General features: G+C 43.7%; 2 non-coding genes and 1 pseudogene across 2 annotated transcripts; 1 reads left to right on the top strand and 2 right to left on the bottom strand.

Annotated features, from left to right (window-relative positions):
• LOC140189847 (histone H2AX-like) overlaps positions 1–15643 on the bottom strand; it is an 836563-nt pseudogene that overhangs the window by 53311 nt on the left and 767609 nt on the right.
• Positions 8617–8698, bottom strand: trnal-cag (transfer RNA leucine (anticodon CAG)). The gene has a single exon. It is a non-coding gene; the product is annotated as a tRNA-Leu (tRNA).
• On the top strand, positions 15258–15339 carry trnal-aag (transfer RNA leucine (anticodon AAG)). The gene has a single exon. It is a non-coding gene; the product is annotated as a tRNA-Leu (tRNA).

Raw genomic sequence — 15643 nt, 5'->3', positions numbered from 1 at the left:
TACACTCAGGCAGAATAGAAGAAACAATAGGCTCAGCTGGCAGAAGAATCCAGAACCAGATGACATTCAACAAAAGTGATCCGCTGAAGAACAAAAAGTAATACGAGGAGTTTGTTTATCCCATGGAGCTCTAATTAACATTTTAGTTCACTAGAAGTTGGACCCAGTTCTTTCTTTTAGTCCTCAGTCTCAACTATTCCCATTATTTACTAATGTATGGAGATCAGCTGGTTCTGGACAGCGGACCTGATCGCAATATTCCTCCTCAGTTGGTAGAGTGTTACATGGTCTATTTATCAGAAAGGTAAGTTTAGAATATAGAACATAGAATAGTACAGCACAGTACAGGCCCTTCAGCCCACAATGTTGTGCCGACCCTCAAACCCTGCCTCCCATATAAGCCCCCACCTTAGATTCCTCCATATACCTGTCTAGTAGTCTCTTAAACTTCACTAGTGTAGCTCCCTCCACCACTGACTCAGGCAGTGCATTCCATGCACCAACCACTCTCTGAGTAAAAAACCTTCCTCTAATATCCCCCTTGAACTTCCCACCCCTTACCTTAAAGCCATGTCCTCTTGTATTGAGCAGTGGTGCCCTGGGGAAGAGGCACTGGCTATCCACTCTATCTATTCCTTTTATTATCTTGTACACCTCTATCATGTCTCCTTTCATCCTCCTTCTCTCCAAAGAGTAAAGACCTAGCTCCCTTAATCTCTGATCATAATGCATACTTTCTAAACCAGGCAGCATCCTGGTACATCTCCTCTGTACCCTTTCCAATGCTTCCACATCCTTCCTATAGTGAGGTGACCAGAACTGGACACAATACTCCAAGTGTGGCCTAACCAGAGTTTTATAGAGCTGCATCACTCTATCCCTCGACTTATGAAAGCTAACACCCCATAAGCTTTCTTAACTACCCTATTCACCTGTGAGGCAACTTTCAGGGATCTGTAGACATGTACCCCGAGATCCCTCTGCTCCTCCACACTACCAAGTATCCTGCCATTTACTTTGTACTCTGCCTTGGAGTTTGTCCTTCCAAAGTGTACCACCTCACACTTCTCCGGGTTGAACTCCATCTGCCACTTCTTAGCCCACTTCTGCACCCTGTCAATGTCTCTCTGCAATCTTTGACAATCCTGTACACTATCTACAACACCACCAACCTTTGTGTCGTCTGCAAACTTGCCAACCCACCCTTCTACCCCCACATCCAGGTCGTTAATAAAAATCACGAAAAGTAGAGGTCCCAGAACAGATCCTTGTGGGACACCACTAGTCACAATCCTCCAATCTGAATGTACTCCCTCCACCACCACCCTCTGCCTTCTGCAGGCAAGCCAATTCTGAATCCACCTGGCCAAACTTCCCTGGATCCCATGCCTTCTAACTTTATGAATAAGCCTACTGTGTGGAACCTTGTCAAATGCCTTACTAAAATCCATATAGATCACATCCACCCGAGTTTTTCATGCAATATATACTATATTTTCCACCCGAGTCCCAAATCATTAGCTTCAGCGAGCAAGATCTCAGCTGTGCCTGGGAGGTCCAACACACCCATTCCTGGAGCCTTGTGACCACTGAACGCTTGCACGCCTTTCAGCACAACGTTGGACTCTTGGTACCTGCGCACTCGATTCGGAGGGATAGTAAATTCCGAAGCTCACAGATTTCTGGGTAAGGATAGTGCCATTGAAAGTGTTTACAAAGTGTGGCTCTCCGCTGTTAAATATCACCAATCCAATTAATAGTTTTATGAGCACTCAGTTGCCAGTTTTAACACAGTAGGTGCCTACAAACAATATACAAAATGTCAGCATAGAGTGTGTCAACAGTGAAAATCAACCTAATGTTTTTCTCTGTCAATCAGATTCCAAATGTTGCTACTCTGTCATTTATTGCCACATCCTCTGCTGTTTTCCTGTTCATCATCATATGCTGCTAACCCTACCACTGTCCAGAGTCCCAAACTCTGCCCCGTGTTGACCCATCTCTGGTTTCTGACCCTGTTCCACTGAACATCTAATTAATGATTCTCCATTCTTCTTTCAGACTTTAGACGACAGTGGTGTATTCTAACAACCCAGCTGCAGGGTCAGAAATGAGAGACTGGTCAGCACAGCACAGAGTTTGGGGATCTGGACGAGGATAGGGGAGAGCAAGAAGTTAATAGTAGGGCTGGATTTAAAAGGAGTGTCCTAGAACAGAAACTTTGGCAGGGACCAGCTGAGCTGAGTTGACTCTACTATACATCTAAGTGTTGTAGATTAACTAAGTACCTGAGACAAAGTTTAAAATAGAATTGATTTATTTGTCACACATCTAGAATATTAAACTCCAGTCCTATTAATGGTGAACATCAGCAGAAGAAACTCCTCCCATGCCCAGTGACCAGGGTGCAGAATTGAGTGTGATGAACAGCAGCTATAATTGTAGAGCTTGAGACCAACAGTCACTTTTGAATTTGCCTCTTGAATCAGCAACCGCAATGGTTAAATATTCAGTATGCAGCTTATTTAAACTTTTCCCCCAGTGTGAACCTAATAGTGTGTCACAAGGTGAGATGATCGAGTGAATCCCTTCCCACATTCAGAGCAGGTGAACGGCATCTCTCCAGTATGAATTCTCTGGTGTGCCAATAGGTGAAATTAGCAAGTGAATTCCTTCCCACAGTCTGAGCAGGTGAATGGTTTCTTCCCAGTTTGAATTGACTGGTGAATCTGTAGATGGGATAACTGAGAGAATCCCTTCCCACAATTTGAGCAGATGAACAGCTTCTCCCCAGTGTGAACTGACTGGTGTGTTTGCAGATGGGAAGAGTGAGTGAATCCCTTCCCACAGGTGAATGGCCTCTCCCCAGTGTGAACCCACTGATGTACCTTCAGTTGAAATGTCCGAGGAAATCCCTTCCCAAAGACTGAGCAGGTGAACGGCCTCTCTCCAGTGTGAACTGACTGATGTGCTGGTAGGTCAGATGACCGAGAGAATCCCTTCCCACAATCTGAGCAGGTGAATGGCTTCTCTCCTGTGTGAACTCGCTGATGTACCTTCAGTTGAGATGACGAGTGAATGACTTCCCACGGTCTAACCAATTGAATGGCTTCTCCCCCAGTGTGAACAGACTGGTGTGCCATTAGATGGGCTGACTGAGGGAATCCCTTCCCACATTCAGTACATCTGAATGGCTTCTCCCCAGTGTGGACTCGTTAGCGTACCTTCAGTTGAAATGACTGATGAAATCTCTTCCCACAGTTTGCGCAGGGAAATGGCATCACCCAAGTGCAAACTGATTGGTGTGTCTGTAGGTGGGATGAACAAGTAAATCCCTTCCCACATTCAGAGCAGATGTATCCCAGTGTGAACTAGCCATGTGTCAGCACATCAGATGGCTTAATAAATTTCGTCCCACACCCGCAACCAACACTCTCTCCCATATGAACTTTGTAGTGTGTCTGAAGGTGTGATGACCGACTGAATCTCTTCTCATACATTACAGTTGAACAGTCTCTCTCCCTTGCAAACTCAGTGGTGTTTCTGCAGGTGGAGTGATTGAATGAATCTCTTTCCAGAGAGAGAAAAGGTGAACTGTCCCTCACCAATCTGAATTTTTGATGCATCTTTGGCTTGGATGACAGCATGAATCACTTCCTGCAGATAGAGCAGAGGAACCATCTCAATACAGTGTGAACTTGCTGATACATCTTCAGCCTGGATGAGTGAGTAGAACCCTCCCACACACACAGAAGGTGAACGGTCTCTCCTCAGTGTGTACTCACTGATGTTCAAGGCAACGTTCAGTGAGTTAATCCCTTCCCACACTGAGAGAAGACAAACTATATCTCCCTGTATTCAATTCTTTAGCAATTCATCAAGTTGGATGTCAGATGTAGTGAGTCCCTTGTACAGTCAATGCAGTTGAGGAACTGATCTCCAGGGAACAAATGCTGGTGTGTTCACTGCACTCCGGTTGCAGTGGATTACACTGAATCAAAACAGAAAACTCCATTTGAGAGACATAGCACATGAAATACTTCTTCATCTCCGATGATCAACAACACATATATTGGTGTTACAAAGGAAATATCTGTACAGAGACAGCAAAGCTGCCTTGTAGTATATGAGATCCTGTACACAAATTCTTTGCTGTCTCTAACCTGTAAAATGTTTTAGAAAAGACATCAATAGGTAGAACAAATGTGATTTTCTCAAGAACTAAAGCTGATGGAAGTATATTGTTTTTTTTTATTTCCCCATGCAGTACTTATTTAATATCACCGGTATTTGTCTTCAAATTTGACAAGAAGAATAGATAGAGTAGACAGCCAGCGCCTCTTCCCCAGGGCACCACTGCTCAATACAAGAGGACATGGCTTTAAGGTAAGGGGTGGTAAGTTCAAGGGGTATATTAGAGGAAGGTTTTTCTTACTCAGGGAGTGGATGGTGCGTGGAATGTACTGCCTGAGTCAGTGGTGGAGGCAGATACACTTGTGAAATTTAAGAGATTACTAGACAGGTGCACAACGTTGTGGGCCGAAGGGTCTGTACTGTGTTGTACTGTTCTATGTTCCTTACATTTTCATTGACTCAGTGGATGACTCTCCATTTGAGATTAACTCGGAACTATGTTAATTGTTCCGAGCTTCTAACTTTTGGATTGAGATAGCTGAAGTTCGGCAGTGTTTGGGAGATCCATCCACTCCCATTCCTTCCGCCTGCCCCTCCAAACACACACGACAGAACGTCAGGGAAATCACTGGCTCTGTAATCCATGGCTGCCTGCATACCCAGAAACCTCAGGTGCGAGAAACTCATCAACCTGGTCACGGTCCCAACGATGAGCATGCGCTGCCAAAATGACGCCAGAACCTTCGCTCATCTGCAGAAAGCTCCTCGGGACCCGAGTACAGACCGTGAGGCTGAAAGTGATGGAACGGATCCGGGATGCGATACCACGGTGTGTCCAAGCTCATAGAAATTGTCCCTTCGCTGGGCTGCAGACACCGAAGGTTACAAAACCCTTGCCGAAAGCCCCGCTCCTACCTACAGATTATCCTTCAGCGTTTAACCTCTACTGAGCATTGGTACCGTCTGCGACCCATGCGCATGCGCACTTAATCTCAGGGTCATCCACTGCTGATTCTAAATGTGGAGGCCTCTGGGTAAGCAGGGTGCTCGATGTCTGCACGCTCCCAAAATCAATATACTCAATGTAGCCTACAGTTCTGATGGAAGAGCTACAGAACTTAAATCTCGGTACCTCCCTCTGCGACTGAATCCTTGACTTCCTAATCGGAAGACCACAGTCGGTGTGGATTCGAAATAACATCTCCACCTCACTGGCAATCAACACTCGTGCACCACAGGGAGGCGTGCTTAGCCCACTGCTCTACTTCTCTACACCCATTACTCTGGGGCTAGGCACAGCTCAAATACCATTATATATTTGCTGATGATACCACCATTGTTTGCAAAATTTCAGATGGTGATGAAAGGGCGTACAGGAGCGAGATAGTTGAGTGGTGATGCAACAACAACCTTGTACTCAACGTCGCCAAGACCGAAGAGCTGATTGTGGACTTCATAAACGGTAAGACGAAGGAACACAAATCACTCCTCATGTTGGGATCGGAAATGGACAGAGTGAGCAATTTCAAGTTCCTGGGTGTCAATATCTCTGCGGACCTAACCTGGACACAACATATTCATGCAGCTATATAGAAGGCAAGCCGTCGAATTTCATTAGGAGTTAGAGGAGATTTAGTTTGTCAACTAAGACACTCAAAAACTACTGTATATATACAGTGGAGAGTATTCTGACTGGCCGTATCACCGTTTAGGTGGGGTTGCATAAGTTCGAACTAAGTTGCATAAACCTGTAAAATTAGTTAGATGCATCATGGGTAAAGCCTCCGTACTATCCAAGACGTCTTCAAGGAGCGGTACCTTAGGGCAGCGACATCCATCATTAAGGATTCCCACCACCCAGGACATGTCCTCTTCTCATTGCTTCTCTCGGGAAGGAGGAACAGAGACCTGAAGGCGCAACACTCAGCGATTCAGAAACAGCTTATTTTCCTCTGCCATCCAATTTCTGACTGGACTTTGAACCCATAACACTACATCATTTACTTTTTTTTATTTCTGTTTTTTTTCTGTGCACTACTTATTGAAATTAATTAATTAACAGACATATATACGTCTAATGTAATTCAGTTTCTTTTCTATATAGTATTTATCATGTATTTCATGGTTCTGCTGCCGTAAAGTTTAACAATTTTCACGACATATACCGGTGATATTAAACCTGATTTTGATATTAATAGGGATTCCTTGTGTCAACTGTAGAAGACCAGCTGATTTACACTTTCAGATATAAAGCACAAGATATTCTGCAGATTCCTGAAATATAGAACAACACACACAAAATGCTGGAGGAGCTCAACAGGCCAGGTAGCATCGATGCCAAAGAATAAACAGCCAAGGCTTCAGGCCGAACGCCGTCACTAGTCACAGAATAATGAAGGGTCTCAGCCCAAACGTGCTCTGCGTAGATACTGCCTGACCTGCTGAGTTCCTTCGGCATTTTGCAGGGAAAAAAAAAACACAATCAAGCACAATTTTTTCAGTCAAGCAGTTTCCAAATGTTGCGGAACTTTCATCTGTCGCCACATCCCGCTGGTCTGATTCCCTCCATCTCCACCCCGTAAATTCTGGCCCTACCATATTCTGAAGCTGCAAAGCCATTACTTGTGCTGGAACCTCTTTGGTTTCTGACCCTGTCCATCAAAGAGTTACCCACGATTCTGCTATTACAATTTAGAGGAGAGTGGTGTATAGCAACACCTGAGCTGTATGAGGCACAGCCTTTTAAATCAGTGAAAATAACCCATTACATTGAAAAGAGCAGGGAAGAAGTTGTTTAACGGCCCCTAACATTCACGCTTCACACAGGAATATTTGGGACAAAACCTGGGTGAACTCGTCTTTATCTGCAGTCTGCAGAAAGTCATGCAACAAATTCAAGATGAACCTCTTCACTGAAAGAATAGTGGCCAGTTGCAATCTGTCATCACAGGGAGAGCGAGAGGTGAACAGCAGGGATGGATTTAAAAATATTGACATGAGTAGTGACCAACGGGATTTCGTAGCCTCTCTACTGCATAAGAGTCTTGTGACAGAGACAGTAAGCACCGGAGACTCGGGGTTTGAAATAGAGCTGTATTATCTGTCACAGATCCAAAATATCACGCCAGACTGATTTTCAAAAGGGTGAACGCACCCTTGGGGAGATGTGGACGAATGTAAAGATATGACAGAGCACTTATAGGCCAGACTAATTATTTTAGACTGTCAGGTTCAAATAGATGACATTTCTGATTAGCTTGTTTTGCCTTGTTATAGAGTTAATACAGTGTAAGGTTGTTTTACGGTGACAATCGTTTACAAAATAGGGCCGTGATTTGCTTTATAATCTTGTCCTGGTCTCACTGAAAAATTGCGTTCCAAGAGTATTTTCAGCTGAATTCCGACTAGTTCGTTCCAGTTTTCAAGAAACCGGTCAGACGGCGTTACAGAAGTAAGCTAGAATACACTTTGATGTTAATTACTTTTTCACCCACTACTTTTGATAAATAGAGGCCACGAAATATTTATAGTTTTTGGGATATGTAGCTGTAATTTAGCTGCGGTGCTACATTTTGGTAGGACTAATTAAAATAGGACATACATGGTAAATGGTAGGGCATTGAAGAATGCAGTAGAACAGAGGGATCTAGGAATAATGATGCATAGTTCCCTGAAGGTGGAATCTCATGTGGATAAGGTGGCGAAGAAAGCTTTTGGTATGCTGGCCTTTATAAATCAGAGCATTGAGTATAGGAGTTTGGATGTAATGTTGAAATTGTACAAGGCATTGGTGAGGCAAAATTTAGAGTATTGTGTACAGTTTTGGTCACCAAATTATAGGAAAGATGTCAACAAAATAGAGAGAGTACAGAGAAGATTTACTAGAATATTACTTGGGTTTCATCACCCAAGTTACAGAGAAAGGTTGAACAAGATGGGCCTTTATTCTTTGGAAAGTAGAAGGTTGAGGGGGGACATTTAAAATTATGAGGGGGATAGATAAAATTGACGTGGATAGGCTTTTTCCATTGATAGTGGGGGAGATTGAAAGAAGAGGACATGAGTTGAGAGTTAGAGGGCAAAAGTTTAGGGGTAACATGAGGGGGAACTTCTTCACCCAGAGAGTGGTAGCTGTGTGGAACGAGCTTCCAGCAGAAGTGGTTGAGGCAGGCTCGACGTTGTCGTTTAAAGTTAGATCGGACAGCTATATGGACAGGAATGGAATGGAAGGCTGAGTGCATGTCGGTGGGACTAGGTGAGAGTAAGAGTTCAGCACGGACTAGAAGGGCCGAGATGGCCTGTTTCCGTGCTGTAATTGTTATATGGAAATCCACCCATTCACAGGATCCCCCGTCCAATCGGGAGTGTTCGGCTGTCCCACAGTAATATACATGGCTATGACACCAATACTCGATTGAAAACGTTTCGGAATTTACCGCAACTGAAATCCTGGCGGAAAAGAACAAACACGTGTACTCGCGATGGCAGTGGTGGGATTCGAACCCACGCCTCCTTGGAGACTGGAACCTGAATCCAGCGCCTTAGACCGCTCGGCCACACTACCACGTCTTTTAGCCATTATACAGTGACGTGGATTTGTTGACCATGTTAATCTGCAAAGTGTTATATCGTCAGCTGAAGCTTTGAAACATTCTTCCACACACTGTCCTTGAGGATTCATGCATTTTCCATTTTCTTTCCAACCCAAACGTGACCAGAGGGAACAATGGTACAGAGTTGCCTCTTCAAACTGCCGGGTAGCAGCCAGGTGTCAGTGCGAGTATTCTCAGCATACAGTACATATGGAACATTAAGGTTAAATATTCACATTTCCAGCGGATGCAAAGAGTAAAATCACTCCCTGTCGACCTATCTTGTCACATTCGAGACCTTTGCACGTGTACTCCAAAATGTTGCAAGGTTTTCATTCACATGAAGTAATCCCAACTTCCGTATCCTAACATTTCAAGTTAAAACCCTCACATTCACAACGGTTCTCGAATATCTATACTAAACCCTTTCTGGGATATTTAATGTCATTCTAAAAATCACCACCACAAACCACCAATATGACTGAAACAGATTTTATGAAGTTGTTTTATGATTAAATAGTATGACTTACAATTGCACGCACCAGAAACTGTTCCGCCAGCACTCTTCTGCCGGTTGTCCTCCAATTCCGGGTTTTCAATTTAAGAAACATCTTCAAGGAGTATTTATGTGGGGTTGAGATTGCAGGTGAACGGGGCACTTGAGTGACTGTGAAGCGACAAATTCCAGGTTGTTTCCTGAACCACAGGAAATGCAAACATCCATGCACATCAGCAGGTTGTAGGCTACCCAGCCCTGTCATTCAATTACGTCATGGCTGATCAGATTGTATCCCCAAGTCCTCCCTTCCACCGATCTTGTCAATATGTTGCTTTCTTTGTGTTAATAATTTATTTCCTGTCTTATGCATAATCGAGGACACTGTCTCTTCCTCATTTTTTTTTCTCTGACGATGTGCTGGGAGAAATGCGATCATCTTATTGGCGTGTTCAGTGAATGTCTCGATCACTTCAAACCATGTCTTGAACTGTTAAAATCTCCACCATCACACGATATTATCAGCCACTCGAATTCTGACCGTGTTTATCATTGTAACGAGTGCGGAGAAAATACCACCTCTGGAACCAGAAACCTTTTTACTCATTACTTGATCACTCGTCAGTAGAAGGCCAACATGCTTGCCATTGCGCCATAGAGCCCACAGGCACAGACATTAGTGCAGAAAGATAAACTTACTAAAGGAGAAACTGCAATTTATGTCACGTGAATTGGCCTTTCGCTGTTACAATGGCTTCCCGTAGCTTGTGCCCAATGATTGCACACCACAAATCTCGCCCCCAGTAGTCTCTTAATCTCATGATTTAATAGGATTAGAGTTTGGGGGAAAAAGTCTGTTTTGTTCGAAGGCATACGCTCATCCACTCAGATCTTGAAAACTTCTTGACTTTCTCGAGGGTCTTCAACCAGGCCATTTGAGGAAGACAGTCGTAACAGCCGTGGTATATTCATTCACATTCCAATACCAATGCATAAATAGGGTCCAGTTCATCGATGACAGCAGTGCTGTAAACGTTCATCCACACTGCTTGTTCCTAACTTCGCGATCCTCATCACTGTTGCTGCCATCCTCAGTCTGTGATATTCTTCTGGGAGTAGAAGTACAGCTTGGTGTTCAGATGTGCCAAAGTCCAGGTACGGCATGGCACGGTAAGCATTGTTGATGATGGTGTAACAGTGATCAAGTGCTCAGCACGTGACAAGTTGGTGATAGTTGGTCAGAGACTTCCTCAAGTGTCCTGTTTGAAGACCCTCGGGATGATCACAGTGCGCTGTCTAGTGATTGTTGATCGTGGTGCTCTGCTCTCTCAGTACTTGCCTGACGACTGTCAAGGCTGGAATGTACATCACTACCGGGATGATGTCTAAGAGCTTCCTCGGCAGGTAGAATGGATGAAGCTTGATTACTGGCTGGTCTAGGTTTGAGGAACAGGTCTGAAACAGAGCTGTCACATCTGAGCATCATAATGAACGAATCATGAAGCAAACACCGTTAGCTCTGTCATTACCTGATGCTGCCGTCCTGTCCATGCAATGGATGCTGTAGCCCGCGGGTTGGAGTGCTGTTTCCAGAGTGTTGGACTGAGCCATGTTGCTGTAAAGCAGAATACACAACAGTCGCTGATGTCCGGCTGGTACTGCAATCTAGCTCTGAAGTCTTCAGTTTTATATTCCAGATATGGTATTTTCGTCAGGTTGGCAGTGAACGCCTACCTCTTGCTGCATCTTCTGAGCTACATATTAAGCTGTATTATCTTCCTATTTCTGCCTTGCTAGCACACTGTATGGGTATCAATCTGGAGATCTCCACCCTGGAGAAGCTGTCCTTTAATTTAACACCTTACTCCTTGAATTCACTTTGCAAGACCTCGTCACCTTTCCCACCCATGCTATTGCTACCAACGTGGGTCACGACCTCTGACAGCTTATTTTCCCCCTGAAGAACGTTATGGGCTCCATCACGACGTCCTTGACCCTTGAATGTAGGAGGTAACATGCCATCCGGGAACCTTGTTCTCGTCCACAGAACTTTGTCGGCTCTCCGAACAAATAAATCCTCTTTCACTACAGTTCGCCTCTTCTCGTCCTTCCTACCTGTCACAGAGCCTGACTCAGTGCCAGAGACCTGTCTGCTAGGTCGTCAGCAGACCATCCTCTACCACCAACAGTCTGCAAAGGGATATACTTGTCATTGAGCAGAGCTGCCTCAGGAGTGCTCTGTCCTGGCTGCCTATCCCCTTTCCATTTTCTGATGGTTAGCTAATTACGGCGTCCTACACGTTAGGTGTAGCGACCTTCCTATATCACTTGCCAACCAACCCGCCCCCCCCCCCCACCCCCCAGCCTCTTTAACGATCCCGAGGTCATACAGCTCTAACTCTAGTTCCCAAATACTGTCCGTAAGAAGCTACAGGTGTCGGTCACTGGAGGTTTCATTGTCTTCCCATATCCCATAAAAAGAGTACTCCATTGTCCTGACTTTAATCCCCACTGCTCTAGTTCTGTAATAAGAAATAAACTGATCAGATCTTACACTGATCGCCTCTCTCTCCTTCTGAAGGTTCTTGACGCAAAGACTAAACTCTCCACTCGCAATATGGCCGCATCGTTAATGGCCAGTCCGCTCATGCCACGGTCTTCTATATATTGGCCCTTGACAAGTGCTTAATTACGCAAACGAGTTTCGCAGAGTCCCAACAGCCCCGCCCGCTTTTTGAAATGTGGTGCTTACTCACTTTAAGCAACAGAAATCGGGCTAAGCTCAGAGAAGACGAAGGAAGGGCAAGGGCGGTAGAGATGTCAGGAAGTGACGAAGGAGACAGATGTAGCGAAGGGGAGGTGATATTCAGTGATAGGAGTTGTATGGCGGAAGGCGAATGCCTCATTTCTGGGAAATGGAAAATTCACCCTCGAAATGAGGATTGCAGTGATGGAGGCAAGTAGACAAGATTTCATTAAAAGTAGGACGGCAGAATTTAAGGTATTGCTGAGTTTTGAATGTGGACCTGTTTCTGATATAAATCTGATAAATAAACTAAGGATTTGAAATAAAGTATCGGTAGATACTGTGGACGAAAGCGATGCAGCGCTCCTATTGTCTTGTAAAGACAGGAAGCACCGTGAGAAAGCTTTAGGGCTTAAGCTGTGAGAGGAAAGAAAGCAATCCTAAGAGAGTAATCACAGGAGTGCCTATAGATGTATCAATGGACGAAACTAAAATTAAGTTAGTCAGGGGAAGAGTTGCGAAAGCTAGAAATTTAAACGGTTTTACGATGGAGTTAGGTATTAAATTTGATGGAAAACAAAGACATTCCTGGATAGAGTTAATTTAGCTTATAAGATTTATATAGTATGACCCATGTGAGATGTTTTCAGCGCCGGAAGTTTGGACACGTTGGCAGTGTCAGTATGGTAATTTTGGAGAAGGCATTAGGCCAAAATGTAATTCAAAGTGAAATTTATTATCGGAGTACATATAGGCCACCATATACAACTAACCCTGAGATTCTTTTTTTTTTCCTGCGGGCATACTCAGCAAATCTATAAAACGTAATGGTAAATAGGATCAATGATCAACAAACTGTGCAAATGCAAATATAAATAAATAGCAATAAATAACAAGATAAAGCGTCCTTAAAGTGAGATCACTGGTTGTCGGAACTCCAGAAATTAAATAAGTGTAGTTAACCTGTTTTGCTCAAGAACCCGACGGTTGAGGATTGTAACTGTTCTTGAACCTGGTGGAGGGGAACTTAGCTCTGCTCATGCAGGGTGTCCTGTAAATAAGAAAGCTGTGGTAGTTCAGTCTGTTCAGGAAGAATTAGGTATATCATATGCAGAGACTCTGCAGAAAGTACAGAAGACGGTGTCAATAGATCTATTAATATCCAGAATACAGAGAGATTAGAGTCAGTGTGTAAAGTGCATCATTTTACAAGAAAGAAATCTTTGGCTGTTGATAAATTAACATTTGTCACTTTCATGGCAGATGTAGTAAATCTGACAGCACAAACTAAAAGTTGGACAGAAAATAGTAACATTATATGAAAAGCTGCAGAGAAACTTCATGAGATAAAATATTTAATTGTAGAGGGAAGGGTAAATACAAAGTAATATCCAGACTGAAAAGATGTGTTGTTAATGGTCAGAGAAGTGTTAACTTTTTTTTTCTTCTTTTGCTTTACTTTTTTTCTCTTTTCCTTCTATGTTCCTCTTTTTAATCTTATAAAGGAATGCTAAAAGTTTGTTTGCTAATAATCAAGGGATTTTAATGGTCCTCGTGCTAAGTGGGGTTATAGTGACACGAATGTGAATGGGACGGTGATGGAAGACTTTCTGGAAGAAAAGAATATGGCGTGTTTGTATGATACTGTAGGTATCGGTACTGCACTTCACGTTGGTCTTCCAACCGCCAATAAACATTACTAAATGAAGAAGAACCGCAAGCAACGGCTCGTGCGATCTGAAGCTTCGTAGAAATGTTCCGGCAGGATGCCTGGTTCGTGGAGCGATTTGAGAATGTCATTCCAATCACATGAATTCATTGGAGGTTCATGAGGAAAATGGAAATCCTCGCAACCATAAGCAGTGATGCATTTGCAAAGGAATCCCGAGTTCTGCGGCCAAAGTGCAGGAAACGGCACTGTGCTTCCAAGGTTGTTAGCCGGAAAACTGCTCATAGGATCTTTCCCGGAACGGCGTGGGTGCTGCAGAAGATCGGCGTCGCGCCGCCCTCTATACGAGGGGAAGACCACGCGACATTTTCTGATCAGACCGAAGCTGCTGCTGCGTGAAAGAAAGAAGGAGAGCGCAGGAAAGTTCTTTTTTCCATAAATTGCAGGTTTATCTTCAGGAAGTTTGCCTTTTGCACTAAAGCCTGTGCCTGTGGGCTGTACGGCGCGATGCTAACGTGTTGGACTTCTACTGATGAGTGATCAAGTATGAGTAAAAAGTTTTTTGTTTCCAGAGACGGCATTTTCTCTGCACTCGCTACAATGATAAACTCCGTCAGAATTTCGAGTTGCGGATGACGTCACGTGATGGCGGAGAACCTAAAAATCCAATATATGGTTTGAAGTAATCGAGTCATTCACTGAATACGCCATTCAGATGATCGCATTTTACCCGGCACATGGTCACCCGTGGTATTGGTCAGGAAAAATGCGGAGGAGACAGAGTCCTGTATTATCATAAGACGAGAAAAAAGTATTAATAAAAAGTCACATGTTAACAAGATCGGTGGAAATGATTAGTTGGATAGACAATCTGATCAGCCATGACGTAATTGAACGTCAGAGCCGGGTAGTCTTCTTCCTGCTGCTGTGTACAAATGTTTGCTTTTTCTGTGGTTCAGGGAAGAACCTGGAACTTGACGCCTCACAAACTCACGTGCACAATTTATCTTGTAACTACTCCCGCCATAAGCACTGTTTAAGGATGGTAATCTTCATTACTTTTCAAATTAAAAACTCGCATTTGGAGGGCAACCCGGCAGAAATGCAAGACAATACGATTTAATCATAAAACAACTTAATAAAATCTGTTTCAGCTCACATTAGAGATTTATGTTTGTATTTTGGAACGGCTTTAAATATTCGAGAAAGGATTGAGTATAAATATTCGAGAATCGTTGTCAATGTGAGTGTTTTAATTTGAAATGTTAAGGTGCGGAAACGGGGATTGGTTCATGTGAATGAAAAGCTTGCAACTTTTTAGAGTACACTTGCAAAGGGCTTTGAATGTAACAAGATAGGTCGACATGGAGTGATTTTACTCTTTGCATCTGCTCCAAATGTGAATATTTAACCTTGATGTCCCACGTGTAAACTGAAAATACTCGCACTGACATCTGAACCACTCTTCCCTGTGGCCTGCTTTGGGCTGGAAAATGGAAAATGCATGAAGTCTCAAGCACAGTGTGTGGAAGAATGTTTCAAAATTCAATCAGATGATATAACTCTTTGAAGATTGAGGTGGTCAACAAATACACGTCACTGTGTAATGGTTAAAAACGTGGTAGTGTGGCCGAGCGGTCTAAGGCGCTGGATTAAGGCTCCAGTCTCCAAGGAGGCGTGGGTTCGAATCCCACCACTGCCATTGTTAGTGCTTTTCCACAAGGATTTTTGTTGCATTGAATTCCAAAATGCTTTACGGAACAAAATGTTCAACTATGCTCAAGGGGAAGAATATTACTGTTGGACTGCAGAACACTCCAGATTGGGCGGGGTACGCTGTGGATGCTTGGGATTCGTGGCCTCTGTTTATCGAACATAGCGGGTGTAAAAGTATATATCATATATATGTAAATGCTTTGGCAGTATTAACATAAAATAATCTGCAGATGCTGGGAAAAAAAACAACACTCACATCACGCTGGAGGAACTCAGCAGGTCGGGCAGTA

This window comes from Mobula birostris, chromosome 29 (genome assembly GCF_030028105.1).
Source record: "Mobula birostris isolate sMobBir1 chromosome 29, sMobBir1.hap1, whole genome shotgun sequence".
Lineage (NCBI taxonomy): Eukaryota > Metazoa > Chordata > Chondrichthyes > Myliobatiformes > Myliobatidae > Mobula > Mobula birostris.
Note: the sequence above shows the minus strand (reverse complement) of the source record. Positions and strands in the feature narration are given on the sequence as shown.